General features: G+C 42.1%; 1 long non-coding RNA gene across 1 annotated transcript in view; it reads left to right on the top strand.

Annotated features, from left to right (window-relative positions):
- Positions 1 to 18,200, top strand: part of LOC112927233 (uncharacterized) — a 46,655-nt gene that overhangs the window by 20,532 nt on the left and 7,923 nt on the right. Inside the window, exons 2-3 of the long non-coding RNA XR_012002225.1 lie at positions 5,463 to 5,625; positions 17,780 to 17,923. This is a non-coding gene — a long non-coding RNA (uncharacterized lncRNA). The remainder of the gene's footprint in view (positions 1 to 5,462; positions 5,626 to 17,779; positions 17,924 to 18,200) is intronic.

Here is an 18,200-nt window from a genome sequence, read left to right as displayed (position 1 = left end):
AAAACCTTTCCCCTATCTTCTGTCAGTGGAGTGGCCCTGACCATCATTGGTTTGGCTCCCAATTGGAGAGGATGTATGCTCAAGTAAACCCTTGAAAAAAATTTTTTAATGTGCCTCAGTTTACCTCTTAACACAGGGAAATCACTCCACTTAGGTTCTGGTTTCTGCTCCTGTTCTACCATATCTTGAACATTCTTTCTCTCTTTCAAAACCACATTTTATGGTTCAGTTCATACCTGATTCAAAATCCACTCTGCAGCTCACAGAATAACACCTTGATCTGGAATCATGTCCCTTCACAATCTGGCCTCAATGACACATCCAAGTACCAGCCCTATTTTCCAGCCAACTGTTCCCTGTCCATTCTCAGCCATTTAATGCTGAGCCTTTGCTTCTCCACTCTGCCAGGAATGTTCATTTTCTTTGCACCATTTCTGTATTATCCGAGATCTAGCTCAAAATCCATCTTCAGCACAAAAATGGCTCTACTCCCCCCAGCTGGAAATAATCCTTTCCTTTGGTTGATCTGTTGTGGTACTTTATTTGTACTTCTCTGGTGACACAATAATTTTATACATCTCACCATAGGTAAGTATGTACATAATTTTTCTCCCCCTTTAGACTGACTTTTTCCTTTTGGGTAGCATTACAATGCCTAGGAAATGCCTTGATAAGTGCTTGCTATAAATCTATTGATCTATCGGCTGGATAGTAGATGAATGGGTGGATGGATGCATGGAAGGGAGGTTATAAGTATTGAAACTCTCGCTGGGGTTTTTCACCAGGCTGCTATGACAGGAGAAAGGCTGTGTCTGTCAGATAAACAGGCCATCACAATTATGGAAGAGGATGAAAAACTTAACCATGCTGGGGGTAAAGTCAGACTGGCATGTTCACTGTTGTTGTTGTTGTTGTTTTTTTTTAAATGTTTACTAGGCTGTATCAGTAGGATAATTTAAAATATGAGTAAAAGAAAACCCAACTCTTCAACCTAGCTTCCATGGCCAATACATTTATTGGAATGAATACAGGAAGTCAGAGATAAGGCGAGGGGTCAGGATTGGTGGCTTCAAAGCCTCTTTCCATTTCTCTACTGTCCTGTCCCCATCTGTCCCCACCTGGACTGTGGTAGAACCCATATTGGAGAGTCAATGCAAGACTTATTACACAGCAGACAGTTTTATGCGGGCCACTCTCATTAAGGGTTTGTTCTTACGAACTTATCATTTTATTTTATTTTTTTAGATTTTTAAAAATTTTTATTTATGAGAAACAGAGGGAGAGAGGCAGAGACACAGGCAGAGGGAGAAGCACGGACGTGGGACTCGATCCATGTCCAGGGCTGAAGGTGGCGCTAAACCACTGAGCCACCAGGGCTGCCCTGAACTTACCATTTTAAACAAGCACTAAACAGTGGAAAATGTGTCATCCAAAAGATCTCATTGTCCCAGATATTACAATGTATCTGCTGGCCTAAGGGTCCTTCAGTGCTTCCTGTGCAAATACATGATTAGTTAGTAGGGTTAATTGAACACATGCTGTCTGGATAGTATTATTCTAAGCACTGTGCAAAGTTAGAAAAAGGATGGAATGCAATGACTTTTTAAAAAAATAGAATGAAGGTTGAAAAAGTAGTTCTCTTTTATAGGCAGCATTAATTCTACTCATTTACTTTCCAGAATGTAGAATCTACCTTTCCTTTCTTTGTCTCTTCCTTTCTTTGTTCTCTCTTGTTTAACTGTCCCTTTTCTTTCCCTTTTAAGATTTTATTTATTTATTTGAGACAGAGTGAAAGAGAACAGGAGTGAAGGGGGAGAAGCAGACTCCCCACTGAACAGGGAGCCTGACTCTCTATCCCAAGACCCTGGGATCATGACCTAAGCCCAAGGCAAACACTTAACCAACTGAGCCACCCTTTTCTTGTTACTACTTTTGTTCTTTTATTCTTTGCTCATTTCAGGAAAGCAACATAGTAAAGATTAAGAGTGTAGAATCTGGAGTCAGGCTTCCAGGTTGGGAATTCTGACTTTGAGCCTGAGCTGTGACTTTCTAGCCAATTACATCATTGCTCCAAGCTTCCATGTTTCATTGGTGAATCATACCTAATAATTACACTTCCTTGGATGATGCACATGGAAAGTGGTTAATAAAGGTTAACTATTTTAATTTCCTTCTTCATTCATTCTTTTTTGATTGTGCCTTGTTTTTGTATCCTCTTCTTCCTTGCTATATCCTAGAGTGATAGATGGTTCAGAAATAGAGTCAAGGTTAGAGTCACAGAATCAATTTTCTAGGGAGGAATAGAATGGAATCATTTCATTTCTGTCTCTTCATTATAATCAGGGTATTTAAAGAGTGAATATAATTAAGGCAAAGATGAACATGTGCAAAACCAGTTGAAAGGCATACATATGTGCTACATATGCGAGCAGGAGAAGAATGTTCTAGTTCCTACAAGAATCTTCCAGCTGACAATTTCAAATTCAAAAAGTTCAAATTCAAAATCTAGGCCTAGTTTGCTCAACATGGCTTTACTTCCAGAATATGGTGACCCTCCTTTATCTATTTTATAGCTGCACACTGCTCCCCTGACCCTGGCCTGTAAATACATCCATTGTTTAGAAGATGATCAATTGGAAGAGTCTGATTAAAGCAGTACAGATCTATCATCTTGGTAGAAAGCAATAACCACAATTGAAAGCACATGCCATCATGGTAGCAGGTTAGTGTGATGATTGCACATGAAGAGAACACAGACCGTCATCATTGTAGAGGTTACAGAAGACCAATCAGTTTGAAGCCATAGATTCTACAGCAGTTGAGAGCTCACAGCAAAGACCACTCCTGTGTCCCTTGTCTTCAATGCCCCAGCTCTGCCCAGAAACCATTTGGAGAATGATCATCTATCCCTCGAGACCAGAATGCTGTAGACTATTAACATTTCCTCTCCACAGCAGCCACAAATGCTTCTCCACTGATTGTTTCCACTGCCTAGAATATTCTTCCTCTAGATACCCATAGGGCTAGAACTATCACTTCTTTCAAGGCTTTACTCAAAAGTCACCTTCTCAGGGATGCTATCTAGCCATTCTATCTGAAATTTACCACCCTCCAACATTTAAAGATCCCCTTCCCTACTTTATTCTTTTCTCCTCGGGCTTTACAAGTATCTACTACACAATATAGTTTAGAATATGTGCTGCCGAAGCGAGCACCACAATATAGTTTACATATTTATATATATATATTTTTAAGATTTATTTATTTATTCATGAGAGACAGAGAGAGAGAGAGGCAGAGACACAGGCAGAGGGAGAAGCAGGCTCCATGCAGGGAGCCTGATGTGGGACTCAATCCCGGGTCTCCAGGATCAGGCCCTGGACTGAAGGCAGCGTTAAACCGCTGAGCACCCCGGGCTGCCCACATATTTATCTTATTTATTTCCTATTTTCCCTAATAAAATATAAATGGCATGAAGGAGGGGTTTGAGTCTCTTTTGTTGATTATATTATCCCCAGTGCCTAACATAATGCCTGGCACATACTTGGCTCTTAATGAATATTTGTTGAATGAATGATTTAATGAATTTGTGTGACTAATTGATCAGTATATCTGACTTCCCTCCTAGAATGTGAGTTTCGTGAGACCAGAGACCAAGCTTGTTTCTCTCACTGCTATATTCCTAGAGATGATCACAGGGCCTAGCAAGTAGTAGATACTAAGTACAGATTTTTAAAATAAATAATTGAAAAATACCAATAGTGCCAGAATTGACAGAAGGAATGTATTGGAGGGAACATGGTCATGCAGATGTCTTCACAGCTATGAGGCTTCCTAAACAGTCTCCAAATTAACCTGAAAGTAATATTGGGTATTGTCAGGAGTCACTTTCCTTGTATACTTAGGGTCCGACAACTTGAAATAACACACACTAGCATGTGGCTACCACCACTGCTTGGAGTTGGGGTTCTAAAATCATATATGGAAAAATTACATTAAAAATCTCTTTAATCACTCCTACGGTACAGATTACACTGCTCCATGCATTCTGTGCCATCTCTTAGTAAGTTCCACACAGCCAGTTTTTCCCCAGATTTAGAACAGATGGCCATGGCTGTTTCTTTGGTTAAGCACCAGATGAAGTAGTTGGCGTGGATTTAAGGGCCATATTGTTGGGGAGGAAATGACATATATGTATATATTCATCTGTATTTTTCTTTTATTGAACATATAGTCAACTTTGAACAACTTACATACTTGTGTACTTAACTCCATTGTACTATTTGGTCCTCGATGGTATCAGATGTCTTTATTGTTTATTGCGGAGATAGGTGTGTAAAGGAGGTGGGAAAAAACCCTTTGGAGGCGTTGCAGTAGTTGGCATGACCAATAGGAGAATGTCAACCATCATGATTTTCCAAATTAAAAAGAAAAAAGTCTTTTATCTAAATTGTATACAGAGTCTAAATCCCTACAAAAAATAAAGAGCAGGTATGAAGTTCTTCCTATGTGCTGGGTACTAGGTTCTTTATGTATATTGTCTCAATTGACCTGCCTCATAGCAACCCTTTAAAGAAGGTATTATAATCCCTGTGACCCTACTATGATTCTTCGTAACAGCCAGGCAGGCATGCAGGCTTGGCCCATTCCCAAAAGAACACATTTAACTGTAGCCAGTGATGGAGACACTCTGAGCCCTGGATATGATACAAACAGTTCTATCCTTTTCTCTTGAATTGTCTTTCAGTCCACACCAAGGCTGCCTTATAGGGATGCTTAGATACCTCTTCCCCTACTCCATAAAAGTAACTGGGGTAGGGGCACCTGGATGGCTCAGTTGGTTAAGCGTCTGACTCTTAATCTCATCTCAGGTCTTGATCTCAAGGTTATAAATTCAAGCTCCGAGTCATGTTCCATTACTCTCAGTGTGGGAGCTGGGTATGGAGCCTACTTAAAAAAAAAAAAGAGTAACTGGGATATTATCTATTAAAAAATAATAATATAAGAGTAAATCAACTTGTTCCAAGAGTCCTGCATTTTGGTGCTCAATTTATTGGTGGGATTAGAAAAAGAAAAAAAAATTCCATTTTGATCAGAATTTATCAGTTACTTCTAAACCAACTCACTTGAGGGGTGGAAAAAATTATGGTCACTTCCTATGTTCCTCTTTTGAACATGTTCTCTACTCAGTGCCCTATTTTATATATTGGATAAATTTATTCTTCAATCTGTGTTCAATGTAAAGACTACTAATATAGCAGCATTGCTTCAGACAGGCGTCATTGGAATATTCCACCTTGCTCATTTTTTATCCCTCTTCTTATGTTTTTTCCTTAGCTTCAGTTTCTTCCACATCTCCCCAAAACATTTTCCATATTAATCATCCATATGGTCTATGTTGTCAATATATCTAAAATTTATATCATTTTCCCTTTCTTTCTTTTCTATCCCCTCTTCCTCAGGAACCTGGCTTCATCCTACCACCAGACATTGTGCTCAAACCAGGGATGAAGAACTCTACTTGGCCACACTAGTGAAGATGGGAAAGGAGCAAGGGGGAGGAGGCAGAGATGTGGCAATGCTGCGTCTCAGATTTATAGAGGATGGCAGTGGTTCCCAGGGACTGTAAGTAGCTTTCCTCATGTTACTCAACTAGTAAGTAGCAGAGCCAAAAATTGAACCTGGATCAGTAAGGCTTCAACATACCTACTGTTTCCATTATACCACATTATACAACACCTACTGTTTCCATTATACCACAGTTTTCAGAGGCAGCAAAATCCCATTAAATGCAAGTTTTGGGCAACAATGATGGCCAGTCTTTGTGTAAACAGATAGAATATTATATGATTCACTAAATGGGTCTGGCAGTGTGACCTTGGAAATAGGGACCAGAGAAGTGAAGGCTTTCCTCAAATCATCAATGGCAAGAATGACCAATGTTTACTCTGTACACAGTACCAAGCTAGATGTTTTGAAGGAGACACAGGGCATCCTATAAGGCTGCACTGAAGAGACAGTCTAGCTCCAAGAAAAAGTTATGCCTTGTAGTAGTCAGCGCACCTCCTGGAAACAGAGAACATATTCAAACTGTACAATTAAGAAGGGTTTAAGAGACTAATATATTTCTTATGGTACAGGTGAGGTTTAGGAAATTGGAGAAGGAACATGCAGTGAGTGCCCTGGGATCAGCAGTGGGATTCTGTTACCTACTCCCCGCCCCCCCACCCCACACACACACATGCAAAGACAAGGTGATGGAGCAGAGCATAGCTGCGTGAAGAGGAAAAGATATTCTCCTATCCCAGGAGCTGTGATCTCCAGGAGGGAGAAGCAGCCAACCTATGGAAATCCATCAGGGAGGGGGCCACATTAATAAATCTCTTCAGTATCCTGATGATGCTTCCCTTAGCCAACCCCCACCAGAGGCTAGAGGGCAGGCATTGATTCTACTCATAAAGACCCATAAAGTCCAGGCACAGCAAGGAATGAGAAAAGGTAAACAGTGAATCTGAAAGGAGAAATGAAAGATAATTTCATAAACCGGCATACCATTTAAGTGTCTTAAAGAGGTTGCTAATTACAGAAGTATTACTGTAAATTATTTTGTGAAGGAATATATTCTTTATGCACCTTTATGTGCCATTTTTATATATCCTGTTGTTCTCCTGTTAGGTTAGTTTCAAATAAGAATGGCTCAAGTTAAATATTGAACTTAACTGACTTCCTGGCTCATCCCAAGTGTAAGGCAAGGTGAACCTAAGCCTTCTGAAGGAGCACATTTCAGTTGTGTTGCATGAACAATGTTTGTGCTCCATGCTTTTCCTATTGTACAACTTTCTTTCATTCACTCAGATTTTTCTCCATTATTTTAAAACTTTTTCTTTCCTACATTTTTGCCCTCTCCTTTCCTCTAACAAAAAAGGCTGCTTGGCTCACACCTCTATCAACAGATGCTTGGAAATAATGCACCATGCCAGCTTTTCAAGGATTTTCCTCTTTCCTCCCTCCCTAGAGAAAAACAAAAGGGTAAGGATAGCTCGAAGGATCGGATCAGAATGTTGTTTTACTGGAATTTGCAGCTGTTTCTGGATTGCAGAAGTCACTGGAGGGGAACAATGTGCTCGGGGACTGGAGGAAATGCGTTGGCTCCAATCTGTCCCAAGTCTTCTGGGGAGGAGTTTTCTCATTGTTCCAGAGGTTGCTACTCAACGAAGATTTTGCATCTTTCAACAGAGAACTGTGTGGTGAGGGAAAGGAAAGAGTATGACAGGAGCAAAGAAGGCAAAGGCAAAAAAGTAACTGACCTTTGGTCAGTGTACAAACCATTCTCTAGGCTCTGGCTTAAATGTCTGGCTGATCAAAGTGTTGCTATTTCTTCTTTCCTTCTTTCCTTTCTTTCAAGATCTTGTTTATCCATTTGAGAGAGAGAGGGAGGGAGCACATGCATGCAAGATAATGGGGGCGGGGCAGGCGGACAGAATCTTCAAGCAGGTCCCCCCTCCCTGGATGAGTGGGGAGCCCCATACTGGACTCAGTCCTGCAACCGGTGAAATCATGACCTGAGCAGAAAGCAAGAGTCCAAAGCTCAACTGACTGAGGCACCCAGGCACCCCTCACTATTTCTAAGAACTTAAGGGCTAGGGTAAGTCAATGAAAATTCCATTTTCACCCCACAGGAAAAATAAAGATGGAGTTTATGTAAGCAGGTGGATCTAGTTGATGAATGAATGAATGAAAATAGTCCAGAGGCAGATTTTTGAATATTTACATAAGAGATTCATTGGCTTTTCATTGTGTGTGAAAGGCTAGACTGATATGTGTGTTACTGGTTCTATAGATATATAGGACAAATCAATCCATATAAACCTTTGCACTCATATGTATGTATTTCTGGTATTATTTGAGGAAGCCTCTGAAACTGTATTTTCCTCCTGAGTACTATCGCTGCCATAGATCCTGTAATCTATGGAAGGAGTCTGCAAAATCTTTTTTAAGTTAGGCAAAGATCAGGCTAGGTGGACAGCAATGGAGACTTACCCCATCATTCATTCCGACTTCTCTTGGTAGATATTTCAGTTTACTTTTGGGTTTGCATATATTCTTCCTTACTGATTTTTTTTTCAAAGTTAGTGCTATGTATTGAATGTATCTCCCTAAAAACACACAGAAGTCCTAATCCTCAGTACCTATGAATGTGACCTTATTGGAAATAGGATCTTTGCAGAGGATCATGTTAAGATGAGGTAATCCAACTTGTCTTGTGTCCTCCTTTCTGAAAAGGGCAAATTTGGACAGAGAGACAGATTTAAAGGGAAGACAATGTGAAGATTCAGGGAGGAGAAAGCCATCTACAAGCCAAGGAACACCTGTAACTACCAGAAGCTAGAAGAGAGACAAGAGAGATTCTCCCTCAGAACCCCAACCTTTCCAGCTCCTTGATAAGTCACCCATTTTGTGATGTTTCATTGCAGCAGCCCAAGGAAATCAATACAGATTAGGTCTGATGAAATCTTCTGACGCAATCTTTTGATTTCTTCAGATTTTATTTATTTATTCATGAGAGACAGAGAGAGAGAGAGAGAGAGAGAGAGAGAGAGAGGGAGAGACACAGGCAGAAGGAGACGCAGCCAGAGGGAGAAGCAGGCTCCATGCAGGGAGCCCAATGTGGAACTTGATCTGGCGCCCTGGGCCGAAGGCAGGTGCTAAACTGCTGAGCCACCCAGGGATCCCTCTTTTGAGTTCTTCAAAGAAGAAATTGAAATTGAAAAAGTAAAATGGCTTAGAGTCACAGAGCCAATCAGGGATAGAGCACTAAACTTCCACAACATCCCTCTACCCATTGCTATAACTGGGCTGATTTGGATAAATGACAACAGGCTTCCACTGCTGCTCAAGACAATGGAGAAATGACATCCCTATCTTCTAATATAGATGCTACTAGACTTGAACAGTTGAAACAAGACTTTGGCATCATTAACATGGAGTAGAAATGTTTACTCTGCGACTCTCAGTGTCAGTGGATTTCACTCAATGCTCACTGACTCATCATTTAAAAAGCTACAGAAGGGGATCCCTGGGTGGCTCAACGGTTTAGCACCTGCCTTCGGCCCAGGGCGCGATCCTGGAGTCCCGGGATCGAGTCCCACGTCGGGCTCCCTGCATGGAGCCTGCTTCTCCCTCTGCCTGTGTCTCCACCTCTCTCTCTATGTGTCTATCATGAATAAATAAATAAATCTAAAAAATAAAAAAATAAAAAGCTACAGAAGCTTGAAGAGATTGTTAGTGGGCTATATATCCAGATTACGCCTATATATGAAAGGAGGCGTATCTTCACCCAAGATAAATGAAAGCAGATATCCACACAATGATGTACACGAACATTCATAGCAGCTTCATTACAACAGCCCCAAACTATAAACAACCTATATGAGTCTAATCCTATATGAGCTGCCATAACTAGGGAGGCACTTCTTGGGAAAGTCAAGGACAATTTCACTTACATCTGGTGGCTTGTCTTATAAGAAGCTAAGGCTCTGGGGAAGCTGTTTGAGTTCCTGAGCCAGGCAAAGTTGTGAATGGTGAGACTCACAGAGTAGGAAGGAGCACAGCGTGACTGCCCTATTCCCCTTCAGCTTCTCCTGGGCCACCAACATCCTGCCTGGTGCTGCTCTTCCTAGGTGGTGGGGGATGGGAGGCTCCATGAATCTCTCCACACTTGACTCTCTGATGATCCTTTACTCAGTGCTCTCAGCGCCCCATCCCCAAGTGCCCATCTGACAAGGGGAGTCAGTCCTTTTGCTTTTTCACTCTCTGGATGCCAACACAGCATGATGCTATGAGCAAAGTGAGGCCTGCTGAACAAGAATTCACCTAAGGAAATTTGAGCATCTAAGCTGCCTTTATTCAACAATACCTGAACCCGGCAACATCTCATCTAGCAAATAGAGGGAGTTCCCAGCAGCTGTACAAAATGGAAAGATGTTGGGAGGAGGGATGGGTTAAATGGTGATGGGCATGTAGGAGAGCCCTTGTGATGAGCATTGGGTGTTGTAAGTGATGAATCACTAAATTCAACTCCTGAAACTAATATTACACTATTATGTTCCCTGACTGGAATTTAAATAAAAACTTGGGGAAAAAAGGGGGAAAAAAAGTGGAAAGATTTTATAGGTGGAAATGGGGCAAGACAAGGAGGTTATTAGCAAGAGAAAAAATTGTTTCAGGTAAGGTCACCTTCCCTCAGAGTGGGGACAAGAGAGGGTCTTATGCCATGACTCAGTGGTGCTAATCAGAAAATTTTAGACTGATTGGTTTAAAATTCCATTCTGAGAAACTGCAGTTAGGTATTTGGTGTTGATGGGACTTAGCAAAAGTGACTCCATTTGAGGCCAGTTGTTTCTTTTTAACAGGATGGTGGAATTAAGGGTCATTTATTATCTTTTCCTAAGCTTCTGGCTTGAAGAAAGGCCTAATTCAAAGAGCAATTGGGGGAATCCTAGGTGGCTCAGTGGTTTGGTGCCTGCCTTCGGCCCAGGACATGATCCTGGAGTTCTAGGATTGAGTCCCGTATTGGGCTCCCTGCATGGAGCTTGCTTCTCCCTCTGCCTGTGTCTCTGCCTCTCTCTGTGTGTCTCTCATGAATAAATAAATAAAATATTTTTTAAAAAAAGAGCAATTGGGATGTGAGAGAAGGGATAGGGGTAAACCTTAGCCCCAGTGAGCTGGATGGAGCCAAATGAATACAGATACGTCCATGGATGGACAGACCCACTGACGCCAGCCAACCAGGAAGATTCCTCTCAAGGTGAAACAATAAGAACTTGCAGAGCTGAGGTTTTGTGTACAGTTATGACATTCACCAGAAAAAAAGAAAGGGAGGGAATAAAGAGAGAGAGGTGGAAGAGAATGAGAGAAGGTCTACAAGAGGCTTGTCAGGATACAGAGAAGACAAGTTTAGATCAGGAATTGGTCTGATTCATACAGATGTTATTTTAATTTTACTGAATGGGTTTGCTAGACAAGCTGACTCTCACATTTGCAGTTTTCCTAATCTTTTATATGAGCACTTCCATTGCTTTTCAGGCTCTGATGGAAAATTAACTTCAGTTACATTTCATTAGATGAACTAGCTTCAGCGAGCTCTGTGAAGTTGGCCTCATAAATCAGCTGCTTCTTTCTTTAATCATGTATCCTGCTCTTTCCTGGATTCTCTCTTGCTTATCTTTTCCGGGCGCAGCGGGAGCCAGGACCCAGCACAGTGTGCTTGAGCACGGCTCCGACTCTTATCACCAGTTCTCCCTCCTATCATCCCCGCGGTCCTTTCTCCTTGGCCCTCCTTTCCAAGGCCCGTGCTCTAGTGGAATGTGTTTGTGTGTCAGATGCTACTTTGTGCTCAACTCTGCCCCCAGACAAGACTCCGGGCCAGATCTTATCTAGGTGCTTCTGTGGGTGTCTCTGTCTCTGCCTCCAGACTTGGCGTCTTCAGGCAAGAGTCACAGATGGTGCACTCCTGTGACAAGAAACTCCCACAGCAAGTGTCATGAAATTGGGGTTCTCAGATGATCCGGGGGCTGAAATTCAGTGCTCGCAGTGAGAAGGCTGGTAGGGAGGTCACAAGGCCAAACTCAGACAAAACTGTGAAGCTGGCAGAATTTATCCTCAGCCCTGTCACTCTCCTCACAGCCCTCACCCCCCTCTGCCAAGTTTCCAATGCCACATACTCTTCCTGGACATTCTGGTCTCCTTTCCCAGCCTGCCAACCTGGGCAGCTGGGAAGATTCAGAATTGAATATTCCATGCTTCTGCTTATTCGAATTTGCATTTAATTAGCTCTCAGTGATTAAGAGGGCAAAAGATCTGAAAAGATACTTCACTAAGGAAGATATAAGGTGGCAAATAAGTACGTGAAAAAGGTGAGCTCCATTATTAGCCATTAGGGAGATACATACTGAATCCACAGTGAGCTACCACTAGACATTCACCGGAATGGCAAATTAAATTGCCATCAAAAAATTGAATTTTTTAAAATTAAAAAGATTAAACATACTAAGTATTGGCAAGAACGTAGAGCAATTGGAAGTCCCATATGCTGCTGCTGGACATGCAAAATGATATAGCCACTGTGGAAAAGTGTTGACAGTTTCTTAAAAGAATAAATGTACATATTCCATATGACCCAGATATTCCCCTTTTAGATATTCACCCAAGATAAATGAAAGCAGATATCCACACAATGATGTACACGAACATTCATAGCAGCTTCATTACAACAGCCCCAAACTATAAACAACCTATATGAGTCTAATCCTATATGAGCTGCCATAACAAGAACCCACAGACTGCACTGCTTTAACAGCAGAAATTCATTTTCTCACAGTTCTGGAGGCTGGAAACTCCAAGATCAGGGTTCCAGTAGGGTTGAGATTTTGGTAAGGGCTCTCTGTCTGGCCCACAGATGGCCACCCTGTCCTCATGGGGCCTTTCCTCTGAAGGCGCTTGGAAAGATAAAGAGCACAAGCAAGCAAGAGAGTTTGCTAGTATTTCTTCTTATAAGGACACTAATCCTCTCCAGTCGGGGCCCCACCCTTCTGACTTCATTTTTCCTTGATTACTTCCTAAAGACCCTATTTCCAAATATAGTCACATTGGGGGTTAGGGTCTCAACATATTAATTGGGGAAAGGAAGAGTCACATGTCAGTCCATAGCATAACCCAAATATCCATCAACAGAGGAATGGCTAAACTAGTTATGCTGTGTCCACACAATGGTATATTATTCAGCAATTCAAAAGAATGAACTATCAATGTACTCAACACTATAGATAAAACTCAAAATAGTCATGCAGAGTGAAAGAAGCTAGACAAAAAAGAGAATACATACTAGGTGATCTCATTTATATAAAATCTTAGGCCACTGGGTGGCTCAGTTGGTTAAGCATCTGACTCTTACTTTAGGCTCGGGTCACAATCTCAGGGTCATGAGATTAAGCCCTGCTTTGGGCTTCCCATTGAGTATGGAACCTGCTTAAGATTCTCTCTCTCTCCCTCTCTTTCTGCCCCTCTCCCTGCTTGGGTACATGCTCTCTCTCTTAAAAAAAAAAAAAATCTTAGAAATGCAAAGCTATCAATAGCAACAGAAAGCAGAACTGTGATGATCTGGGGATGGGGAAAGGTGAGTGGAACAGGAGGGAGGGATTACAAAGTGGCACAAGAGCATCTGTAGAGTTTTATGTTCATTATCCTGATTGTACTGATGGCTTCATAGATAATGGTGTTATTATCATATTGTCTGCTTGAAACCCATGAAGCTTACCATTTCAGTCATACCTCATACCTTGAAGCTGTAAAACATACCTTGTAAAGCATACCTTGAAGCTGTAAAACAATTTGTATTTTATAAGCTCTCACTTGGGTGGGTTTAATTCATTTGTAGCAATGCTGACCTCTCTTACATACCCTGTACAGAACTATTTCTGGCTCTTCCCTCACTCTTGGCCTCCTTGTCTGAACCAGGATTTTCTTTTCTTTCTTTTCCACCAAATATTGAGAGGTCTGCCTACCTATCAAGACAAACAACAATTAAGGGTAGAAAAGAATTTTCTTCTAAAACATATTTTGAAATCTGAAGAAAATTACTAAACACATTTAATATGGCTTTATTTATCACTGTGTATTAACTGGTCATTGGGGAAATGATGGGCCATGCCTGGGGATGCCAGGATATCACCTGAGAAATCACGTGCCCTTTGAATGTATGATGATGTCTGACCTGTACACCTGTGGGTTGATGCATAGGCAGCAATTACCACTAATGCATCTACATAGTGATTGATAGTGTGCAACTTCATTGATCATTTCAATATATATTTGGAATAACATCCAATATGTTTGGGTATCATCCAAGGGCTAAGATTAAGTCCCCAAGCTCTGAAGCTCCAATGAATCTATCCTCTCCCATGGACAGCAGGGGCTGGTAGATGTTGGCCATGCCCTAGCAGTGACAATAATAGCCGGGGTGTCTGGAGCAGAAGAAATGAGGCCCAGCTATCTCACAGGATGAAAAACATGGTCACAATACTTTGCAGCTTCTGCCATCAGGAGGTGGAGTCTGTGTGCCTGCTTCTTGACTTTGGGCTGGCCTTGTGACTTGCTTGAACTGATGGGATGTGGCAAAAATCACAATATGCAAGTTTCAGAACCTAGGCCTAAGAGTTCTTACAGCTCCCCAGTGGCCCTCTTGGCACACTCTTGCAGCCATGTAAGCTTGCATTAGGCTACTGAATGACATCAGGGGGACAGGAACGTCTGACAGCATCAAGCTGTCCCAGGCCGTAAGTGAGCTCATCTTAGATCGTTGTGTTCCAGTCAACCCACCAGAAGACTGCAAGCACATGAGTGACCCCATGTGAGTCTGGATAAGCCCAGCCCCAACTGCAGAATCATGAGCAAGTAGATAATTGTCATTGTAAGTGGTTAAATTTGGGGGTGGCTTGTTATGTAGTAATAAGATACCTACGATGCTCACCCAAGGGCCAGTCACACGCGAAATCTAAGGCCGTTGCCAGTAAGCCCCTAAGAACCACTTAGTAGTATTTTTTATCATAATAGTGGGCAAGTCACTCACCATCTACACCTCAATTATTTTGCTCTTCAAACAGGAACATCATTATGTATTATAGAGAGTGTGTTGAAAAAATTTATTCTTGTAGCATGTTTCTGTACGTAGTTGTTGGAGAGTGAAAAGTTTAGCCACATATTTAGAAAGTGGGTCTGTTTTGATAGCTTTGGCTAATAAGACTTCTCTGTTGAGGCTGTCCTTAAATAGAATTAATGTCAGGCTGTTCTGGTTTTACTAACAGACAGTCTTCAGACTACTGATTATTGCCTCTTCCTTCTTATCTACCCACCCCTTCTCCCCACCCCATGTCCTTCTTCATCATCTTTGGGGCAGGAGATCCAGGGTGGATGCTGCAGCCTTTCATCCTTTTCATTTAGGACAGACTGTATCTTTTTTAAGACTTATTTATTTATTTGAGAAAGAGAGAGAGTGTGTGATGTGCAAGCATGGGGGGGAGGGGCAGGGGAGAGGGAAAGAGAAGTGCAAGCACACTCTGCACTGAGTGTGGAGTCCAACTCAGGGTTGGATTCCAGGATGCTGAGATCATAACCTGAACCAAAACCAAGGGTTGGATGCTTAACTAACAGTGCCACCCAGGTGCTCCTAGACAGAATATATCTTATTAATACCCCTTGCTCCTAGCACAGTGCCCTAAATGTAATGGGTGCTCACTATATTTCGACTGATAACACTGTTAAACTGCCAATGCTTGGGTAGGAAGACCCAAAGAAGGTAAAAACTTCATTATTTTATTATAGAGGGAAGCTGCCTTTTAAAAGAGGCACCTACCAAAACCCATGTTTGGATGGATACAACAAAGGATTTGGGGCAGATCTTGATATGCAAGAATTGTCTGAGTTGTCTTTTTTAGTTTCCTAAGACAAAGCCAGTGGATGACGGAATTGTCCTGGAGGAAGAAAGCAATCAAGATGAGTTTCCCAGCTAGAGCTGTGTCTCATTCCTTGTATGTGGTTGACTTTTGGGGAGAGGTTGGAGAAGTAAGCACTGGAGGCCAGGGACCCTCCTTGAATGAAAGGGATCCAATACTCAGACAACATTTCTTTGGGGTTTAATATTATTCAACACTTTTGATGCCTCAGGTGATCCCAGCTAAGGTCAACAGGCAGAAGGGGACACCAAGGCTCCCCAAAGGGTAACTTAAATCGGTGGTGGTGGGGGAACCTGGAATGGCAAATTGTACTCAGCACCAGCAGAGATTGTCATATTGGAAAGGCCCATGTGGGCAGTGAGGTGTATACACCTGAAAACCTTGCCTGACCTAGTCACCTGGGACTTTGAATAAGCTTCAGAAACAGTAACTACGTGTACATGTGAGACACACAGATGAAACTCTAGGAGCCCGGCTCTTTAGAGGTGTGGCAAGGCCATGATAACACCCAGAGGTTAAAGCTCTGGCCTGGCGGACCAGTGGGAGAAGAGACCTCTATCCCTTATACTCTGACAACTATTTTCTCTCTGATTAAGGGTGTCAGTGTGGGGTGTGGAGCTGAAGTCTCTGGGTTCAAGCCCCAGTCCTACCAATACTGCTTATAGAGTACTTAAAAGGATTAAATGAGAGTTGGACGCATTTAACTTGCTTAGAACAATACTTGATGCAGGGTGAAAGGTCAATAAATGTTGATTATGTGCTCTCATAGGTATAGGCAAAGATGGTGTAGGGCTTTGCAAAATGTCTTTTTATCTTTTCTGTTTTTTGTGTGTGTGGTTTCTTCTTTGTTTTTTGTTTTGTTTTGTTTTTTGTTTTTGAGAGGAGGCAGGGGAGGGGAAGAGGCAAAAGGAGGAGAGAGAAAGAATCCCCACACTGGGCGTGGAGCCCAACCCAAGGCTTAGGGCTCGATCTCATGACCCTGAGATCATGGCCTGTGCCAAAATCAAGAGTCTGGCACTTAACTGACTGAGCCACCCAGGCACCCCCAAAATGTCCTTCTTTTAGTAGTGGTCCCACAGGCAGCAATGGCTAGATTCTCTTGCTTCTGTAAGTCACTGGCAGTGAGTGAGGACCAGTGTTCTGTCACAAGACCATCAATGGCTCTTTCCGTTGCCTGTGATGCTGTTTTCAGAGGAATATCATGTCCCAGGTGTGAGTTTGACACCACATCTCTGGCAGCTGATCCTAAAAAACCAGCAACTAGGAGCCCTCTAGGTGTCCTTGAGCCTCAAGGTGAGCACAGAATGCACAGGATTTAGAGCTATCACCAAAGGTAGCTCGCATGGCAAAACTGGACTCAAGCTGTCTGATTGGACATTAAAGAGTAATGGGACCTTGTTCTGTATAGCTCAACTGCAGTGAAGTGGCTCACCTCCATTACTTTCAAATTCCTTCTATCACAGTGACTCTCAAAGTGTGGTCCTGGATGAGCAGCAGCAGTGTTACCTGGGTACTGAGTAGAAATGCCAAATGTCAAGCTCCATCCCAGACTTCTTGAATCAGAAACTCTGGGGTGGGGCGCAGCAATTTCTGTTTAAAGAAGCTCTTGGAGGGCAGCCCAGGTGGCTCAGCAATTTAGCGCCGCCTTCAGCCCAGGGCCTGATCCTGGAGTCCCGGGATCCAGTCCTACATCGGGCTCCCTCTGCCTGTGTCTCTGCCTCTCTCTCTCTGTCTCTCTCTCTCTCTTTCTCTGTCTCTCTCTCTCTCTCTGTCATGAATAAATAAATAAAATCTTTATAAAAAGAAGTTCTTGGGAAGGTTCTGGTGCTTATAAAATTGTTGGAGTGCTCTATCCCTGACAAATGGTTGTTTGCCCAGCCTCTGCTGGACCTCCTGTGATGGAGAACTCACCACCACTGAGAAGTCCCTGTAAACACCTCCTGCCAGTCAAACTCCTTGTCATTTTCTTTCCTTAGTTCTAAGTCTACCATGTAATTGAGTCACTTGGAGGAGTTTACATATATACATACAACATACATAGGTACTGGGTAACTTACTTTGTATACATTATATTTAATTAAAACTTGGACGTGTTTAAATTGTTATTTGGATTCTGTATCCTTACTGTCATAATTCACATAATTTACAGATCTCAGGTGGTAGTGGAAGCAAATTCTCTAGGGTTTCTGTATCCAGATTCTTTGTCAAGTATTTATTGCCCAATGAAACATTTATATAAAGAGATTAATAACATTCTTTTTTTTTTTAAGATTAAGAACAGTCTTATCCTTAAAGAAAAGAAAAAGAAAGTGAATTGCACTGTGGAAGAAGGCATGAAGTGGTGGAAAAGACTCTGGTGTGGTGCTAATAAAACCTGAGTTCTCTCAGGTTTTCTCAGATTTGCTACTGTGCTGGTGAGTATGCCACTTACTTTCCCTGCACCCAAGCTTACCAATCTGTAAAATAACAGGGTTGGATTAGTGATCTATTATTAGGGATTCTATGAGTCTTATTTTGGGAGACAACTTTATGAGATATGGAATGTATTTCATAAGGGATCTGTGTTGACTGAAAGAATACAGAATGTCCATTAAGAACACTTGTGACATGCCTGGTGGGCTCAGAAAAGCACACAACTTTTGATCTTGGGGTCTTGAGTTTGAACCCCACATTGGGAGTAGAGATTACTAA

This window comes from Vulpes vulpes, chromosome 6 (genome assembly GCF_048418805.1).
Source record: "Vulpes vulpes isolate BD-2025 chromosome 6, VulVul3, whole genome shotgun sequence".
NCBI lineage: Eukaryota > Metazoa > Chordata > Mammalia > Carnivora > Canidae > Vulpes > Vulpes vulpes.
This window is presented reverse-complemented; position numbering and strand designations above follow the sequence as displayed.